The sequence below is a fragment of the Mus musculus genome, chromosome 15 (genome assembly GCF_000001635.26).
Source record: "Mus musculus strain C57BL/6J chromosome 15, GRCm38.p6 C57BL/6J".
In the NCBI taxonomy this organism is placed as follows: domain Eukaryota; kingdom Metazoa; phylum Chordata; class Mammalia; order Rodentia; family Muridae; genus Mus; species Mus musculus.
In genome coordinates this window covers 6,557,880-6,574,586 of record NC_000081.6, presented here as the reverse complement: position 1 = coordinate 6,574,586, position 16,707 = coordinate 6,557,880, and the positions used below count along the sequence as shown (strand labels likewise).

The window sequence follows — 16,707 nt, the reverse complement described above, 5'->3', positions numbered from 1 at the left end:
CACTCTGAGGTAAAAAATGTCCCCTGAATAATACACCTGGCAGCTGTGCGCTCTCCTGAGGCTGTGTGTGCTTGCCTGCTTTCCTGCGGGTAGGTTGGCTAGCATACAGCATAGTAGGCAGAGAATTCCTGTGGGTATTATGTCATAGCATTGGCTCTAATGCTGCTCAATGCTATGATGTTCTGTTACCCAAACCTTCTCCTTGTTTCTACCGTGTAAATGGAGGGAGAGGAAGCAAGAGCATTTGGTGACCTATTAAAAGTCCAGATTCTGGCTACACAGCTCCCAAATGCCTTGCATTCTCATGGTATATCAATCAGTAGGATTTTTGTGCCCTTCCTTGAAGATTAGGAGCTTGGAAATCTCTAGAATTCTCCAAATTGGAACTGGCAGACCACGAATAATGCTATTCTATCAAATACTTCTGCACACCATTTTTAGTTTGTCATGACTCCCAAAGTCTTGTGCATAGAAAAGTGGAGGAATAAAACATAACTTTCCATGTGCTTCTGATATCTTTCATGCTATTAGTTTTTAAGATTTTGATGTGAATAGAGATGGGATGTGGAGCACGCAGAGGATGATGGTGTGGATTCTATAGACTAGAGAGAACAATAAACAATCTTAAAATTGCTTCTTTTGCTTTTCTATTTGTGTGTGTGTCTGTGTGTAAACAAAAGGATGATATATATTAGAGCAAATTTAGTCTACATCCTTTAGCTTTCATTATCAAAGTATATGAAATTAAAGATTATCTTTGAAGAATTTACATTTCCAAGTTTGTAGCTTATAGATAATTATGAAAGGTTTTCACACATGTGTTATTTGTTGCTGATTTGATTCTTGGGAGATTATTGTTTGTTGTATAATGCAGGACAAATTCTTCCATTTTTCCTGGTCCTTCCAATTGTCTTACTTTCAGTTGCTCTTTCTTGTGGTGGCCCTCTCAACACAGCAGCAGAAGATTCACTGTGCTGAAAACATAAACAAGTCCTGTTGACGGAGAATCTCCTCAATATGGAGGAAAGAGGCTCTGCCCTCCCACCTCCTCAGCTTCTGGATTGCTCCCCACAGCCATGAGCACACCCACACATGTTCCCAGGCATGGAGTCATTTTTATCACCCGAGAAAAACCCTAAAAATTCAAAGACTATGGGGAGCTAGAGGGATGGGGGCATCTGTGGGGTTTTCTAGAGGCTTCCTTCCCAGGGTGTGAAAAGATCCGAGACAAGAGACCTGCCCAGATGGTGACAAACGGAGACCGGTAGCAGCTGCTATTCAATATTCAGAGTTCTGAGAAAAGTAAAAAACCAGACATTAAGTGAAGGGTCTGGAGGGTCCCAGGACAGAAGCATGTAGTCTTTTGAACGATTACTCTCTGGAGTGTGACAGGGAAGGCTCCTCTGATTCATCTCCTACCTTCCAAACCCCACCTCATCCATCCCCTCTCTGAACCTTGAAGGATGCAGTATTTAGTGTCAGCTTTCAATGACGTGATCACTTGATTGCTCTGAGCACTGACTGCTCTTCCAGGAGTCCCGAGTTCAATTCTCAGCAACCACAAGGTAACTCACAACCCTCTGTAATGGGATCTGATGCCCTCTTCTGGTGTTTCTGAAGACAGCGACAGTGTACTTATATACATAAAGTAAATAAATAATTCTTTAAAATAAAAAAAAAGTGTGGTGTCTATATAAACCACTGCTTTTAGAAGGCACGTGAGCAAGAGGACCTCAATGGTCTGGTGGGATAAAATGAGAAAGAACATTCTCTTTCAAGAAAGCCTCTTGAGGGAGAGAGCCATTGGAGATTGGCTAGGTCCAATGCCCTGATTTAAGACTTCCTTCTGTTGTTACAAGCCACAGTTGATGGTACTTTGTAACAGAAGTCACTAGGAACTAAAACACGTAGCTTCATATGAAACACCTTGTGTTAGATTTCTGTGCGGGTTCAAGTGCCTACATGGACGAAGTTTAGAGAGAAAAGTAGAAAGGGCTCTTCATATGATTACATCACAGGGTAATGTTTGTGGCTCCCTCACCCTCACCCCTGGGGAGCATCCAGCTGGTGATTAGAACAGAGAAGCCTTGGTCATATTTATCCTGCTCAAGCAAGGTCATAAGTTGTTCTGACCTAATCCTAGGATACATGTCCCGGCAGGTGATTATCTGAGTGAGTCAGTTAACAGCATTGTTGCTGCAACAAACTACCTGAAGAAAAAAAGCAACTTATGGGAAGAAGGAACATTTTATTTTGGTTTAAAGTTGTTGAAGATATAGATAGTTCATCGGGACTAAGAAGATACGGTGTGGCAGGGGCATGAGGTATCTGATCATATCACATCTCCAGTCAGGATGCTGTGCTCAGTTCAGCCCCACACCCTTTTACTGATCTGAGAACCCAGCCCATAGAACAGTCCCATTTGAGTTTTGGTTAATTGACCTAATCAGACAACCCTGTCCTAGACATGTTTCCATGGTGACTCTGAATCCCATCAGGTTGACACTGAAGACAAACCGCTACACAAAGTATAATATGCTGAGCTTATAGATAGATAGCCCCATAACTTGCCTGGTTTTCTGCTTGTGGAACTCGATTGGTTAGCAGAGCCATGCAAACAGGGTCAGCCTGAAGCTTTCCACATCACCAGAGAACCGCCAGACTACTTCCTAACGGGAAAATGCCTTTTGGATTCGACAGCTTCTGTTGCCTTCTCACCTCTGTCTGGACACATCCGTGACTGTTCTGGTTAATGCAGAGGCCATTCTGACCCCTCTGCTCACTCCCAGCAACTGCACAGTAGTTAAACAAAGGCTCAGCCCCAAGCTTTAATAAGAAGAAAATGTGTCAAACTGGGCCTTATGGCTAAACCAGTTTAATGGTGACCCTAGCATAGAGTCACAGTGTCTGAGAAAGAGACAGAGCCTTAAACACTGGACAATTCAATGCCCCACATTTTTTACAAGCAAGAAGCAGGGTAAGGGGTCTGTCTGGATGACCCATGGGACCCCACTCTGGGCCTTTATCTTGCTTATACACTGCACTGCTTACTGTGACATTGGTAGCTGTATTGCCATCAGCTGTCGGATCACAGATAACCTATGCTGGCCCAGGAAAATTTTGGGTGTCACTTAATAAATTCTTAGCTCAATGCTCATTTTACAGATAAAGAAACCAAGGCACAGAGACTTCATTCATTTACCCACCGCTCACAGCTGGCACATGGTTGAATATATACCAAGCTTACATTTTCATGTTGAAGCTACAACCTCAGGAGTCAGAGAGCCCAAACCTTCTAACGACACACAGTTTACTTCCACTATGTTCTTAGTAACATTTCTTCAAAGGCAGCCCCCAGCACGACTTCAGACAAATTCATAGCTCTGGCGCATCCCGGGACTGCCCTGCGTTGATAACTTGAGATGCCAAGTGGGAAGCTACAAACTGAGCATCCAAGCTGCTGAGAACGTCCCAGCCACCTGGTGAACTTAGTCTGTGGGCCACTAGATGGCAGTATAATCACTCCCGGCATTTCCCCAGATACTACTCTACCGGGAAATGGAGAAGGGAGGGAAGAAGGGGGGAAGGGAATTAGACCCCAATGGGTGTTAAAGAGATGGAAATGACAGGGATGTAGAATTGAATCTGTGGAAATGAGTCTTTCCCAGCCTTTCTCCCCTGTTTTGAAATAGGAGACCAGCTTTTCTCACAGTGTTCCCAAGCTACAAGCTCTTGGCTATTAGTGATTGCCTGAGTAGAGGGTTTTAAGGATGGGATTGGGTTGAAGAGAATAGCTTCATCTCTTGCCCCTTCACCTCTTGTTGTTTGTTGCTAGCTTCTTGGGACATTAGGACTCACTGCAGTCTGTGTCTGATCTTACACACACACACACACACACACACACACACACACACATTGGTGTATATATATCTGTTCAGTAAGTTCCCCTCCTAGCAGGAAGAGAAAGGCTATATCTAGTTATGACTTTGCTTATGGGACTGCACACTCTTTTGGTTCTCTATATGAATTAGTCTGTACCCGGTGCCAATATATTTCACATAGCAAGTACCAATAATGTAGTGTTATGCATTAGTATTTAATATACAACTTTATCCCCACAACCAATGTTTGAGGCCAGTACTACTATTATAGCCACTTGTAAAGAAGGAAGCTTAGAAACATTATATGGCTCTCTCAGAGTTACACAGAAGATAGGAGGTAGAGTTCAAGGTCCATTCCCTTTTAATGACTTCAATATAAATATAGTAAATGAAAGAGGAAAAAAACAGTCTTACACTCTTCAAAAGCAGCGCACAGCAGTGCATAGAAGAGGAGCAAAGCTTGCAACTCAAATGTGTAGTTACTGATCCCTCTCAAAAGTCTTCCTTGTCTGACTTATAGCTGTTTGTCATCATCTATCCATGTTGCCAGGGCCTGTTTGGAGAACGAGGGCCACTGGGGATATGGCCTCTTTTCTTTGTCACTGTGGGAATCTCACAGAAACCCTATGCCCTGCCATAGCTTAAAGTCTGAATGAGACTGAACGCAGCGCTTCCCAATCCCCATCATGAGGGCAAACCCACATTTGTTAAGAGCCAGAATGAGGCAAGTTGCTGGTGCCCAGCTCTGCAGGCAGTAGGGTAGTGCCTCTGGACCAGAAGCACGTGCAAGACCAGAGGCTGCAGGGCACAGAGGCCTGCAAACGCAACTGGTAGACAGGTCCCTGGCTGCGTTGGCTGAGATGAGGCTGAGATTTAGCATCTGATATCTGTCTCCTCTGCTGCTTTCCAACGGGGCATGCGCCTTTCGTCCACTTCCCCAGCTGCAGTCTGTCCTGCCAGGATTTGGAGGTCTCATCATCCCCTACTGTAAAAACAATCTGTACATGGATGTGAAAGAAGAGACCTTGGGCATAGCTGTTACCTGGTCGCTGCAGAAGATGTAGAAAGATGGAGAGGCTCATTTAGTGCATCTTCCTGGGGCCCGTGACTTGTATCCCCTTGCTTTAGCTGCTGTATCTGTCCTGCACGCAAACTCCAAGAATGGTGGCATATTCTGATGCCTGTCGGGGCTATGTGTAGGGGGATGGTGGAATGAGCTGCCTCTTTCTCCCTGTGCCAGGCTTACATGCACAAAAACAGTTCAATTATGGCCTCAGGATATTGAGCAAGAAGGGGGAAAAGACGGGAACTAAAAAGTGTCTATTCAGCCCGTGTACTTCTGCTCTCATTCCCACCAAGCATGTGATATGCAAAAGAGCAAAGCCAGAGTTCTAGCAGCCACGATTATGTACAAGGGAAGTAACTTGTGAGGACTTTGGTTCCAAGATCTCTCTGTATACCCGGAGCTGTCACCTTGCTGTGGAGGCCAAGTTGCTATGATCTTGATTGGGAAAGTCCCCTCACCCAGTGTGTGCAATACTTGGGGCCTAAGTCTGCTTGTGGTCTAGAGATGAAGGGATGTGCGTGTGGGTGGCATATGTGCTGGAGAGCCCCATGGACTCACTTCTAATGTTTTTGTGAGACTCTCCTTCAAACTCTGGGGGAAAGCAAAGGACAAGACAACAATTTGTGTTAAGAAACAACAGCTAGGATTTTAGCAAGTTTTACTTAATTTCTTCCTTCCTTCATAACATGAAAGACCACCTTTGTAAGCCAAGTACTATCCCCAGCCCAGCAAAGCGAACCAGGCAAGTAGACCTTGTAGATGTCATACTAGAGCCTCCCACTGTCCTCCCAGGAAGATCTGCCTTCATAGATGAGTGAACACTAACTGACTCGCGCTCTCCTGCCAGTGACCTACTTCAGACAGCTCTCAGAACAAGAGATTCCTATATTTTGATAAGGGCTGTGAAATGGACAAACAAAAGAAGTTACTATGAACCTCAGCTCCTCCCTCTGCATCCCTCACCAGCTGTCAATCAGGATGCCTCTTTTTCCTCCCTAAGGAAACTGAAAGTAGAGGCTTGGGGCTGAAGCCCATCCTTCCATAGGGTTCCTGTGAGGGTCTTTACCCCCACATCCTTTTGGTGGGTGTTTTGACATCTTCTAGGATAGAGCAGTCTGAGAATGTTGGGTTTTTTGTTTGTGTAGTAGATATGGCAAAGGCAGAGCGCCTTCCCTATACTTTCAGGATAACATATTGCCTTGACATTTGTTCCTCCAACTGCAGCAGTGGTTTTTCAGCTCTCCTAATGCTGCAACCCTTGAGTACAGGTCCTCATAGTATGGTAACTCCTGATCATAAAATTATTTTCATTGCAATTTCATAGCTGTAATCTTGTTACTGTTATGAATCATGATATAATTAACTGATACGAAGGCTATCTGATATGTGGGGTTGCGACTCACCGGTTGAGAACCACTGATCTAGAGGCAAGAAGACACATCATAAAGAGTGCATTTTTTTTCTTTTTTCTTTTGTCACCTTGAATCCTTCTGGAGATAGTGTTAACGGAAGAGTTGGAAAGAATTGCTTTCATTATGTCCTAAAAGAAACCTGCTAGGCTGGCGGAAAGGCCTCACTGGGGAAAGTGCTTATCATGCAAGCATGAGGAATTAACTTTGAATCATAGGAACTCAGATAAAGCCCTGTGGCAGCAACCATGTTGCAAGTTAGGAAGCTTGTAGTCCTGCTGTATAGTGAGTGAGTGGTGTATAGAGTGCTGGATGGAGAAGAGACCATGTTGCAAATAAGATAAAAGGTACTGTGAATGTGCTCAAGTGATCTCTCTGTCTCTCTGTCTCTCTGTCTCTCTCTCTCTTTCACACACACACACACACACACACACACACACACACACACACACACAACATAATTTTAAGAAGAAACTGATAGATAATGTTTTCATTATTCTCGTGCTTACTTCCCAGTAAAAGCTTTGGTAAATCACAGGAAAACCTGAACAGTTAAATAGAAATAAAATCACGTCTCTAACTTTGTGGGTACGGATGCCAAGCCCAAGCTGCTATCCCCCATCCTGCGCTGCTCTAGGGCACAACACAAGGAAAGACGAGTCAGTGTAGAGCGGGGCAGGGCCTGGGAGGATCAAATGAGTGTGTGGGGTATCAGAGCCCTCCTTCACTACCTCTGCAAATTCCTCTAACTCAGCCCACCCTCGCTCAGGTTGAGAAATCAGACCCCGTTCCACTGGACCAGGAAAATGATAACTGCTCACATCCGTTGTTGTCCACATGCTTGCTTCTCTGTTTCCACATTAGATGGAGAACTTACTATTATTGTTGCTTCATTTTAGCAATTAAAACACTCCAACTCAATTGAAAAATAATATTTAATATTCTGGGTCTTTAAAAAAAATAGTGACCAACCTGAAACCGACGCCCAAGGCAGTCCTGTTTCAAATATGGTGATCTGGTGTTGGTGGCTATGTTAGTTCTTCTGGCCTTTAAAGCCTGTTTGGGAATGAAACTCATTTGGCCAAGAGTCTGCCTTCAACACAGTCCTAACAGCTTCCTTCGTGACAGGGATCTAAGTGCAGTTTGATAGCTCTGGGGCTCCCTTCTGGCTGTTCAGCAAAGGAGTGAATTTGGCAGCAGGGTCACGCCCTTCCACCACCAAAACTGACGTGGAGTAGGTGAAGTTCAAATGAATGGATGTCTCAGGGAAAGTTCGAGATGCCTTCGTGATGGTCAAGAGCTTTGTGAACCGAATATGTCCCGACCACAGCTCATCCAAAAAAGACATCCCTCCCTCCACTGAGCTTACAGTCTGCGGCGTTAGGCTGCATGGTGCCCAGACCCACGGGGGATGGAGAGGGGAGTGGGTTCTGTAGGAATGGGGAGACAATGTGAAGTCTGCTGATTCCCTTTGGCTTTTGTGGCCACTTCTTCTTCCTTACCTCAAGACTTCTGCACGCAGAGAGAAACATCACAAGCCATACCGTGCAGGACTGGCTCCTATGTAATGTGTGAAAAACAAAAACAAAAACAAAAACAAGCCGGGCATGGTGGCACATGCCTTTAATCCCAGCACTTGGGAGGCAGAGGCAGGTGGATTTCTGTGTTCGAGGCCAGCCTGGTCTACAAAGTGAGTTCCAGGACAGCCAAGGCTACACAGAGAAACCCTGTCTCGAAAAACCAAACAAAAACAAAAACAACAAACAACAAACAAACAAAACAAAACCCCCAAACAAAACCCCCAAACAAACAAAAAACTCACCACCAACAAAAAAACCCAAAAAACAAAAACAAACAAACAAACAAAGAACCCCCCCCCAAACGGCAGTGGCTTTTCTCTTCTGTATTTTGTCCTTTTTAAAAAAACCTCGACATTATTCGTCTCATTTCTCTTTTCTTTTAAAAAACTCTCTGGCGGAGTTAGTTTCCATCTCTGAGCTTCTAAAGATCCTAGAGACATAGTTACATTGGAGAATAAGACTTTAAAAAACCTACAGGGCCAGGGCTGGAGACAGTGCTTACTGCTTAAGGACACTGGTTGTTTATCCCGAGGACCTGGGTACCCAAACAGTGGCTCAGCATCTGCTGGACCCCCAGTTCCCGTGGATTGTGGTGCCCTCTTCTGTTCTCCATGGGTACTGCACACAGTTGAGGTACATAGATATCCAAATATTAACAACAACAACAGAATCAACATGGACAAAAAAAAAAAAAAAAAAAAATAGTGATGAGGTCTCAACCCTACATTAAGACATAAAGGCGACTAAGGAATGCTGAATCCAGGAGAGATACTCTTTCCCAGGGAAATGCACACGGACTGGCTGGCAATAACAAATGTCAGCGCAGAAGAATGTACATATGAGTACCATTATACAGATCGAGCGGGTTGTATTTATGAATTTAGAAATATATCTAAGTAGCAACAGTGAAAATAAAAGAGGCTATGAATTTGAATAGGAATGGGGGGGGGGAGACACGGAAGGATTTGATATCTAATTATGACCTCCCACACGAATGGTTTAACTTGGTTTATCTAGAGTTTTTCTTTGCACAAAAAGTACAATTTGATGACATCAGTATTTGATAGAAAAATATAAGGAAAATTAAAAAAAAGATTAAATGTTTAAAATAGAAGATTCGAGAATAGTCACAGTTTCTTCATTCTTGATGAATGTCTTGACCAGATTTTTTTTTTTTTAAAGTGGGGAAAGGAAAGCCTCAAGGTCAGCTGAGAACACAGGGAAGACTTTCAGCAAAACCGCAATGTTTCCTCCCCTTCCTTCTGGCTCCACCCCTTTGATTTGGATAGCAAGTTCCCTATAGGGCTGGAGTGCCTGGAGAGGCCCCATCTGGCTTGCACCCTACCCCTGACTGCTCACTGTGTTTCTTGTTAACCTCTTATCCTCACGCTCCCTGGTCCCTGTCTTTCCGATCCAGTGAACACACACCGGTCAATGTTCTCTGGCTGTCCGGCCGACCGGACATGAGACACATGAGTTGGCAATCTGTTTTAGACTCCTTTTTCTGACTCACAGTCTTACCTCCTGTCAGCGTGTCCCTGTCTCTCAGCCTCCCAAGTATCTTTGGAATTTCGCCCTCCCCTCCCCCACCGAGCACTGCCTCTAGTCTTCCTGTCTGGCACTAACACAGCCTCTTACAGTACTGCTTTTCTTCAAATAGGATCCTTTCCCCGTAGGCCTGTCACGATCTCTCTGTGATAAACGAATCACATTTGCTTAAAGCATTTCATTGGGTTTCCAACCCTTAGGGTTAAAAAAAAAAAAAAAAAAGACATTTTTTTAAAACTTTCTTGAGTTCTGGGTATTGAACCTATAGACTTACTCTAGGTAAGTGCTTTAATATTCCATATTCCAAACCCTCAGTGGCAAGTGACACTGTTTTATTAACTTGGAAGACATCTATAGTCGCACACAGCACCCACTTCTCTCAATTCCTGCCTTCCCCGTAACTTCACCTGGACTCCTGCACATCTGTATGTAAGCTCAGGTCACATTATTCTCTCACACTCGCCTCCTAACGATATTATCACGTGGTAATATCGTTATGTCCTGATTCATTAAATCTTGTCCTGTCCCAGTTGACAAGTTATTGGTAGTTGATGGCTGCTGAGGGAGGAGCATCATCTTGCTTTGAGGAGTATGGCCACAGCAGGTCCCCCATGCTCCAGTGGGTGACCTAACACTCATGTGCACACTGGCAGTACTAATTGCACTCTGTGGGCTCAGTTAATTAATCAATTAATTAATAACTAGAAAATGAGCACCTGGAAATGAGAAGGAGATGTGCTGAAAAGTCCTGGGTGCAGAAAAAGGGTGAATATGATCAAGATACATTGTATACATGTATAAAAATTTCAAGTGTGTATTTAAAGCATCAGGGGACATTTATGCCAACAGCACATAACCAAAGCAAGGTTTTAATCTTTATTAGACCTTTGATTTGGAATAAAAACAAGGATTCCAAAATAATTTGGACCAAGATGAAGAAATTTCAAGATGAGCCATCAATAATATACAACTGTTATGGTTTGTAGGCTTGATAATCATTTTGTAAGAGATGCATACTGAAAAATTTAAGAACTAGTTATTCCATTTTACATAGTTTATGTACTCAGGTGGTTTATGAAGTATTTATATAAACACGTGTGATGCGTCAAAATGTTAAAAATCTGAATGAATTTAAATGATGAGAATGAAGGATTTCAGGAATTATTGTTTAAGCTTTTCTGTAAATTTGAACTAAAAAAAAAACAGAAACAGAACAACAATAACATTGAAAAGGGAAATGTAGACTGGGCATTTTCACATTCAGACAGACGTCTGGCTGCCTGTGAGAGTCTAATCCCATTAGTGGTCTAGAGAGCTGGCATGGCTTGCTCTACTTGGTCCCGTCATGAAAGTCACCTGCCTGACCTCAGCTGGCATTGGCTTTGCAAGTCATGATGTGATGAGCCTTCGAAATTCTCCTCCTGGCTTATCCTTCATGGCATTGCTTCTCCTGAAGTCTACAGACTGACCTCAATTATGACCTTGAAAAATCCACATGGAAACTGGAAACCATGGATTGCATGAGCTGTAAGAGCATGTATGTCAGATCACACACATGTAAATGCATCTCCCCCAAGTCAGTGGCCAGATGAAGGGGAGAAGCATCAAGAGATAACCTTTTTCCTGGAGAAATAACATCTCTATCTTCCAGAACTTGGATCCTGGACACACCATCATGATGAGCAAGCCTGAGTTTTGTAGGTAGTGAGCACAGAGGAACCCCAGGAAAGTCGTGATAGTCTGTGGCAAGTAATGGCAGCAAATAGGCCCCCGGAATAATGATGATTGAAGTTTGACTTTCTTTGAGCACTTGGTCTTTCTTTGTCTTTCTTTGACTTTCTTTTATATTAGAAAGACCAAGGAGCTGTTGAGATGGCTCAGTGGTTAAGAGCACTGGCTGTTTTTCCAGAGAACCCAGGTTCAATTCCCAGCACCCACATGGTGGCTCACAATTGTCTGTTACTCAAGTTTCAGGTCCTTTGACACCGTCTTTGGTCCTCCATAGACAATGTATGCCCATGGTGCCTGGGCATACATGCAGAAAAAAATACTCATACACTAAATAAGTAAGTAAACAAATAAATAGATAAATACCAGCTGGAGACACTGTCACCTGTAGCAATGCTCTGTGAGTCTTCCCCCTCCCCGAGTCACCCCCCCCACCCCCCGAATTGAAGGAAGAGGAAGCAGAGCTCCAAAGCTGAGGTTCTCCTGAATACAAAAACCCCACACATTTTAATCTTACATCACCAGACTTAGGTGTTTTTAGATATGATATTTCTGCAATGCTCTCAATATAACCAAGTACAGCTATCTTATAGAGAAACATGAGAAATATTACTCACAACTTATTCACCTTTGAACCCCAGGACATATTGTTTTATATGCCAAAGAGGAACTGCAGGGGAAATGATTCAAGTTCAAGGTTATATGGGAAAAAAAAAACCCAAATGCATAGTGCTGTGTCTATTACAGCACAAGATATTTTAAGCCTTGAGGAAGAGTGGTCACGAGAAATCATTTCAAGATGGCGGAGCCTGAAATACTACTTGAGAGATGTGTAGTGTTTGGTGGGATGGGGGAAAATGTGAATAAGGAAGTGACCAGAGACGAAGTATTTTCAAAATTCTTCTGTGCCACGAGGTAAATAGCTACAGGGAGTATTCTTCTTTTCACAGAGGTCCGGGGAACTGAAACAGAGAAGTCTAAATTCCCACGGACTTAGCTCATCTCAGATGCTCCTTCTTTAGTTGGGGTTTGACCACTAGGCCACCTTGGCATTAGCCTGTGTGTGAAGCCTTGGAGGGGAGTCTAGATAAGGTTGGGTAGAGTTTGACAATGGTGATGAGACTTGAGGAGTAATGGCAAACCTGCCTCAGACAGGACAGAGTCTATAGGGATACAGGAGAAGGCTATATTGTTCAAGTGTGTGGCTCTGGGCTCTTGGGAAAAGGATTACTATAGAATAATGAAGAACAGTGATCTTTTCCTTCCTCCTCCTCCTCCCCCCTACTCCTCCTCCCCCTCCTCCTCCCCCCTCTTCTCCCTTCCCCCTCCCTTTCTCTCTCTCTCTCTCTCTCTCTCTCTCTCTCTCTCTGGGTAGGTAAGGGTATAAGGGTTACTGGAAGAAGTAGGCAGACTAATATCTGTTTAAAGGACATATGCGTGCATGCATGAAACTTCCATTCTCTTTAGTAGTCTTCCTTGATCAATATGAACACTGTAGTGGCTAAAGCTGTAACTCAATGGGTAGATGTCTTTATTGGCATAGACAAGGCCTCATGTTCCACCCCTAGACCTTGAAAACGAGCAAACAAACTAAAACCAAAACCATTTGCTTTGTTATATTTAAACCATTGATTTGATGTAAGTTTTACTGGTATCATTAACCCCCAAATATAAGTCATATGAAAATAAAAAAAACAACAGGCTTCTAGGAATGTGAGACAGATGACTTAGGCAGTAGGCTACTCATTATTCTTGGAATGACCCACAAATACGTGTGTGTGTATAATATATATATGTGTGTGTGTGTGTGTGTGTGTGTGTGTATGTGTGATATCCATGTGCTTTTACTACAGCCTCAGCCCAGGCTGCCAATAGTTCCAGCCATCTTCTCCAATTAAAATTAAATCCTCATTTAAAACTCTTGTGAACACAGGATCCTGAAGTGACTATTTTGTGAAACAAAAGAGTTTGTATGCAACTGGAAAGTGCTAGCAAATCTTTGTTTGAGCAAATGAGTGGTTTTGTTTATGGGGGGATAAAAGTACGTCTTAGTTGTGGCTGTGAAAAGAATAATTAGCTGATGGGGCTATGAAAACATGGGAATGTCTCTAAGAACGCTTGACCATCTGACCAACCGTCCCCTCCGCTTCTTCCCTTCTTCAGTTAAGTGTTGTCTAGGAGGCTATTTCCCTTATGTTTGTACATTCCATATTCTAGAGCCTTGATTGTAAGCTCTGTGGACTCACTGGATACTTAGAACTCACTGGAGGACCCTGAAGAACTTTTAATGATATGGTAATCATTGAGAGCACTTCTATTTTTTAGTAATCCATTTAGAATAAGACATCATTAAATAGTAATAAGACTATCACTTTTATGAAAACGGTATTTCCCCAATATACACTCTATTAGGAGGCGTGGATTTGTCATGTGGTCTGCAAGTGTCTTTAATGTCTGCTATGACAGAAAGCAGCTGCGTCCTCGTATTTACTCAGCATTTAATCGGTTGTGACATTGTTTTGGACGACATATTTGAAGACACGGCCTCACACAGATATGCTTTTGGGACGTGGAAGGATATCGTATTTGCTTTTTCAGATGGTTATATAGTATCTGGAAAATCCCACTGAACATTCTCAAGAGTGAGAATCCAGAAGACGAGTGACCCCTTGGCATTATTGTATAAGCATTCCGAACCTCATGGATTGCTGGAGAGGGAGTGGGAAATTTCCAATCATCTTGGGACTTTATTTGGAGCTGTGATGCTCTGGCCCTTCTCTAGTTGATGCGAATCTATAGCTTTCCAGGATGCATGAGGTTTCCTGCTGCCTGTGGTCGATCTTCACATAAACCACCTTATTTCCAGGGCTGTGGACAGCATTTAGCCTTTGCTCCTAAACTCACTACATTTCACACCGGTGCCGTGACAGCTACTGTGATTTTGTGTGGAGCCGTAAGGAGTCTGAGAAAAAGTCACTCCTCATACCCAGCCTGTTTCTTTATTAAAATATTGTCAGTGAACTAGTAAGATGGTTCAGAGGATAAGGGCACTGGGTGCTGAGCTTGGTACCCTGAGGTTCATCTCAGGACCAACAAGGTAGAAAGAAAGAACCAACTCCAACAGGTTCTCTGACTTTTACAGGTAAGCCATGGCACTTGTACACACACCCAAAATAAACAAACAAGTAAATGTAGTTTTTAAAAATCCAAGCATAATTAGAATATTATTAATATTTAAAAGACTTAGCTTTTGTCAAGGAGACACATTCATAAATCGTAGCTGATTAATATGTATAAAATAGGTATCTATCAATCATTTCCATTCAAGTCATGTCCTCCTGCGTCATGGGACTTAAAGTCCGACTCTAACGGTATTGTGAGGAGGGGTTTACAATTCTTTTTAAAATTTGTTTTTATGGTGTGTGTGCACACGTGCATGTGTGTAAGCATGTGCACATGAGTGCTGCTGTCCATGGGAGCTAAAAGCTTTAGATCTTCTCAAGTTATAGGCAGTTGTGAACTACCCAGTATAAGCACTGAGACTGAACCCAGGTCCTCTGCAAGAGCAGTATGTGCTCTTAACCACTGAGCCATCCATCCCTCTAGACTCTACAGTTCTCCATATCCCAAAAGGCAATCACAGAATTGCACATTTGATAATTATAAGCTCAATATTCAATTTAAACTCCTTGTAAGAAAAAGAACTCGTGTGACTCAGAGAGTGATAAATTCCTTATTCATCTTATGACTGAGAATAAAGGCAAGATGGTGCCTTTAAGTAGGGAAATACAGCGAAAACCCCAAGGAACAACTTTTTCTCCTTTGTAGTCGATGTAGAATTCTAATAGTTTTCTTGAGAAATGAACAAAGATGACATTTTTCCTCCTTTGGGCCTAAACTGGGGTCAGCATACATTTCAAAAATAAATCTCTCTGAGCTGATTTGATGCAGCTGTCACCCACAGCTGTGCAAGCAGGGGCAGAGCAGTGTCAACAGTTTGTCACAGATTTACATTTCACATTTGGCAGAACTCGTGAAATGTAGATTGCTTATTTCAGAACCTCGTTTGCTTTTCTTTCTGCCCCTTTCATGATGACTTTAAACTCGGGTCACGCCGCCACACAACTGGGCAGCTAGATAGGAGTTGCCAATTTTATCCCACGAACGCTTTTGAACACAGGTTAGGTACCAAGTGTGTTGTGTCAGGTGGGTAAATGATGAATAAAACCCTCACACGGGAGAAGTATTAAGCAGACACAAGAGCTGCCACAAATGACGTAGTTCTCAATAAAACCACTGATAACCTTCCAGAGTAGTGTTCTTCAATAGCTTGGACAGATTATTATTATTATTATTTGCAAAGTAGAACTGTTGTACAGCTGTGTGGTGTAGGGTGGCATTCATAACCGCATCTCCCTATGGAACACCTGGTATGTGTCTCATGTAGCTAAGAAACTGAATCTGAAGTTGCTTAGCAACATTTTTGAGACAGTATCTTGCCATGTTGTCTTGGAAGTCCTGGGTTCAAGTGATTCTCATTTGCCTCCTAATTAGGGTGCTACAGGGATGTGCCACCCCTCTCAGCTCTTCATTTTCAGTTGTTTAAAACTCAAATGGGCACATGCGGCTAGGGTCTACATTGCTGGGTAATGAGTACAGTTCTAAAACCTAGGACCAAGTGTTAACCGTTTGCTATCTAAGCCTTTCAGATACTAGATCACGTCTAGGTGTGCCACTAGATTTTGAGAGTTCCTTCTATAGGAAGTCAAACTACTCATCTTGTCATTAAAGCTCAAATTTGGGTTTATGTAAAGATTCATATACAACTTCCTTCAGTCCAAAGCCAAAATATATCTGAAGACAACCTCTAGAAGGCCCACTGCATTCTAGCCTTTAAAGAAGGTAGATTTCTATACTTTGAAGAAAAACTAGAGTCTAAGCTTTCAATAACTAAAGAAAACACTCGAGCTTTTTGATATTATAATACTCTATAAATTGAAAAAAATTAGGCTACTATATATCTCTGATAAAAGAGACAGAGAAAAATCAAGATAAGACATGTCAATCAAATCTCTTGAGAGCACTGTGGTATAGCTCAATCAGGCCAAAGGCACTACAGTGTCTAGGGGAAAATTCAGAAATCAAGTTCTCATGATCACAGAGACAAAGCAAAACCTAAAAAACTGGAAGGGATACAGTTTATAGTCAAAAGCTCCCTGAGTAGTTGTGCAGATCAAGAGAGAGATGTAGATAGAGTTTAACTGTTGAAGAATCAGAGACCCACAAGGAACACTTGAAGGATTACTGCTTTATAGCAAACTTTAAATTGACAAATTAGAAGATTTGAAAGAGATGAAATGAATCAAGAAAAAGCTGAGCTCACATCTGATAAGGACAGCAGAGAGAATGTGATGTTTGAAGTCAGGCTGAGATTCGCAGTGTAAGCTTTCTGACACTTGGTCTGTTTTTTCCTTTGGCTAAGTTACTTTACTTGA

At 42.7% G+C, this 16,707-nt stretch overlaps 1 protein-coding gene across 7 annotated transcripts in view; it reads right to left on the bottom strand.

Moving 5' to 3' along the window:
- Fyb (FYN binding protein) overlaps positions 1-16,707 on the bottom strand; it is a 142,813-nt gene that overhangs the window by 91,022 nt on the left and 35,084 nt on the right. The window contains exon 1 of one of the 7 annotated variants that reach the window (XM_006519983.3): positions 4,924-5,142. The exons of the other annotated variants lie outside the window; for them this stretch is intronic. The gene's annotated coding sequence lies outside the window, so the exon portion shown is untranslated. Of the gene's footprint in view, positions 1-4,923; positions 5,143-16,707 lie in introns of those variants that run through there. 7 annotated transcript variants of the gene reach the window in all.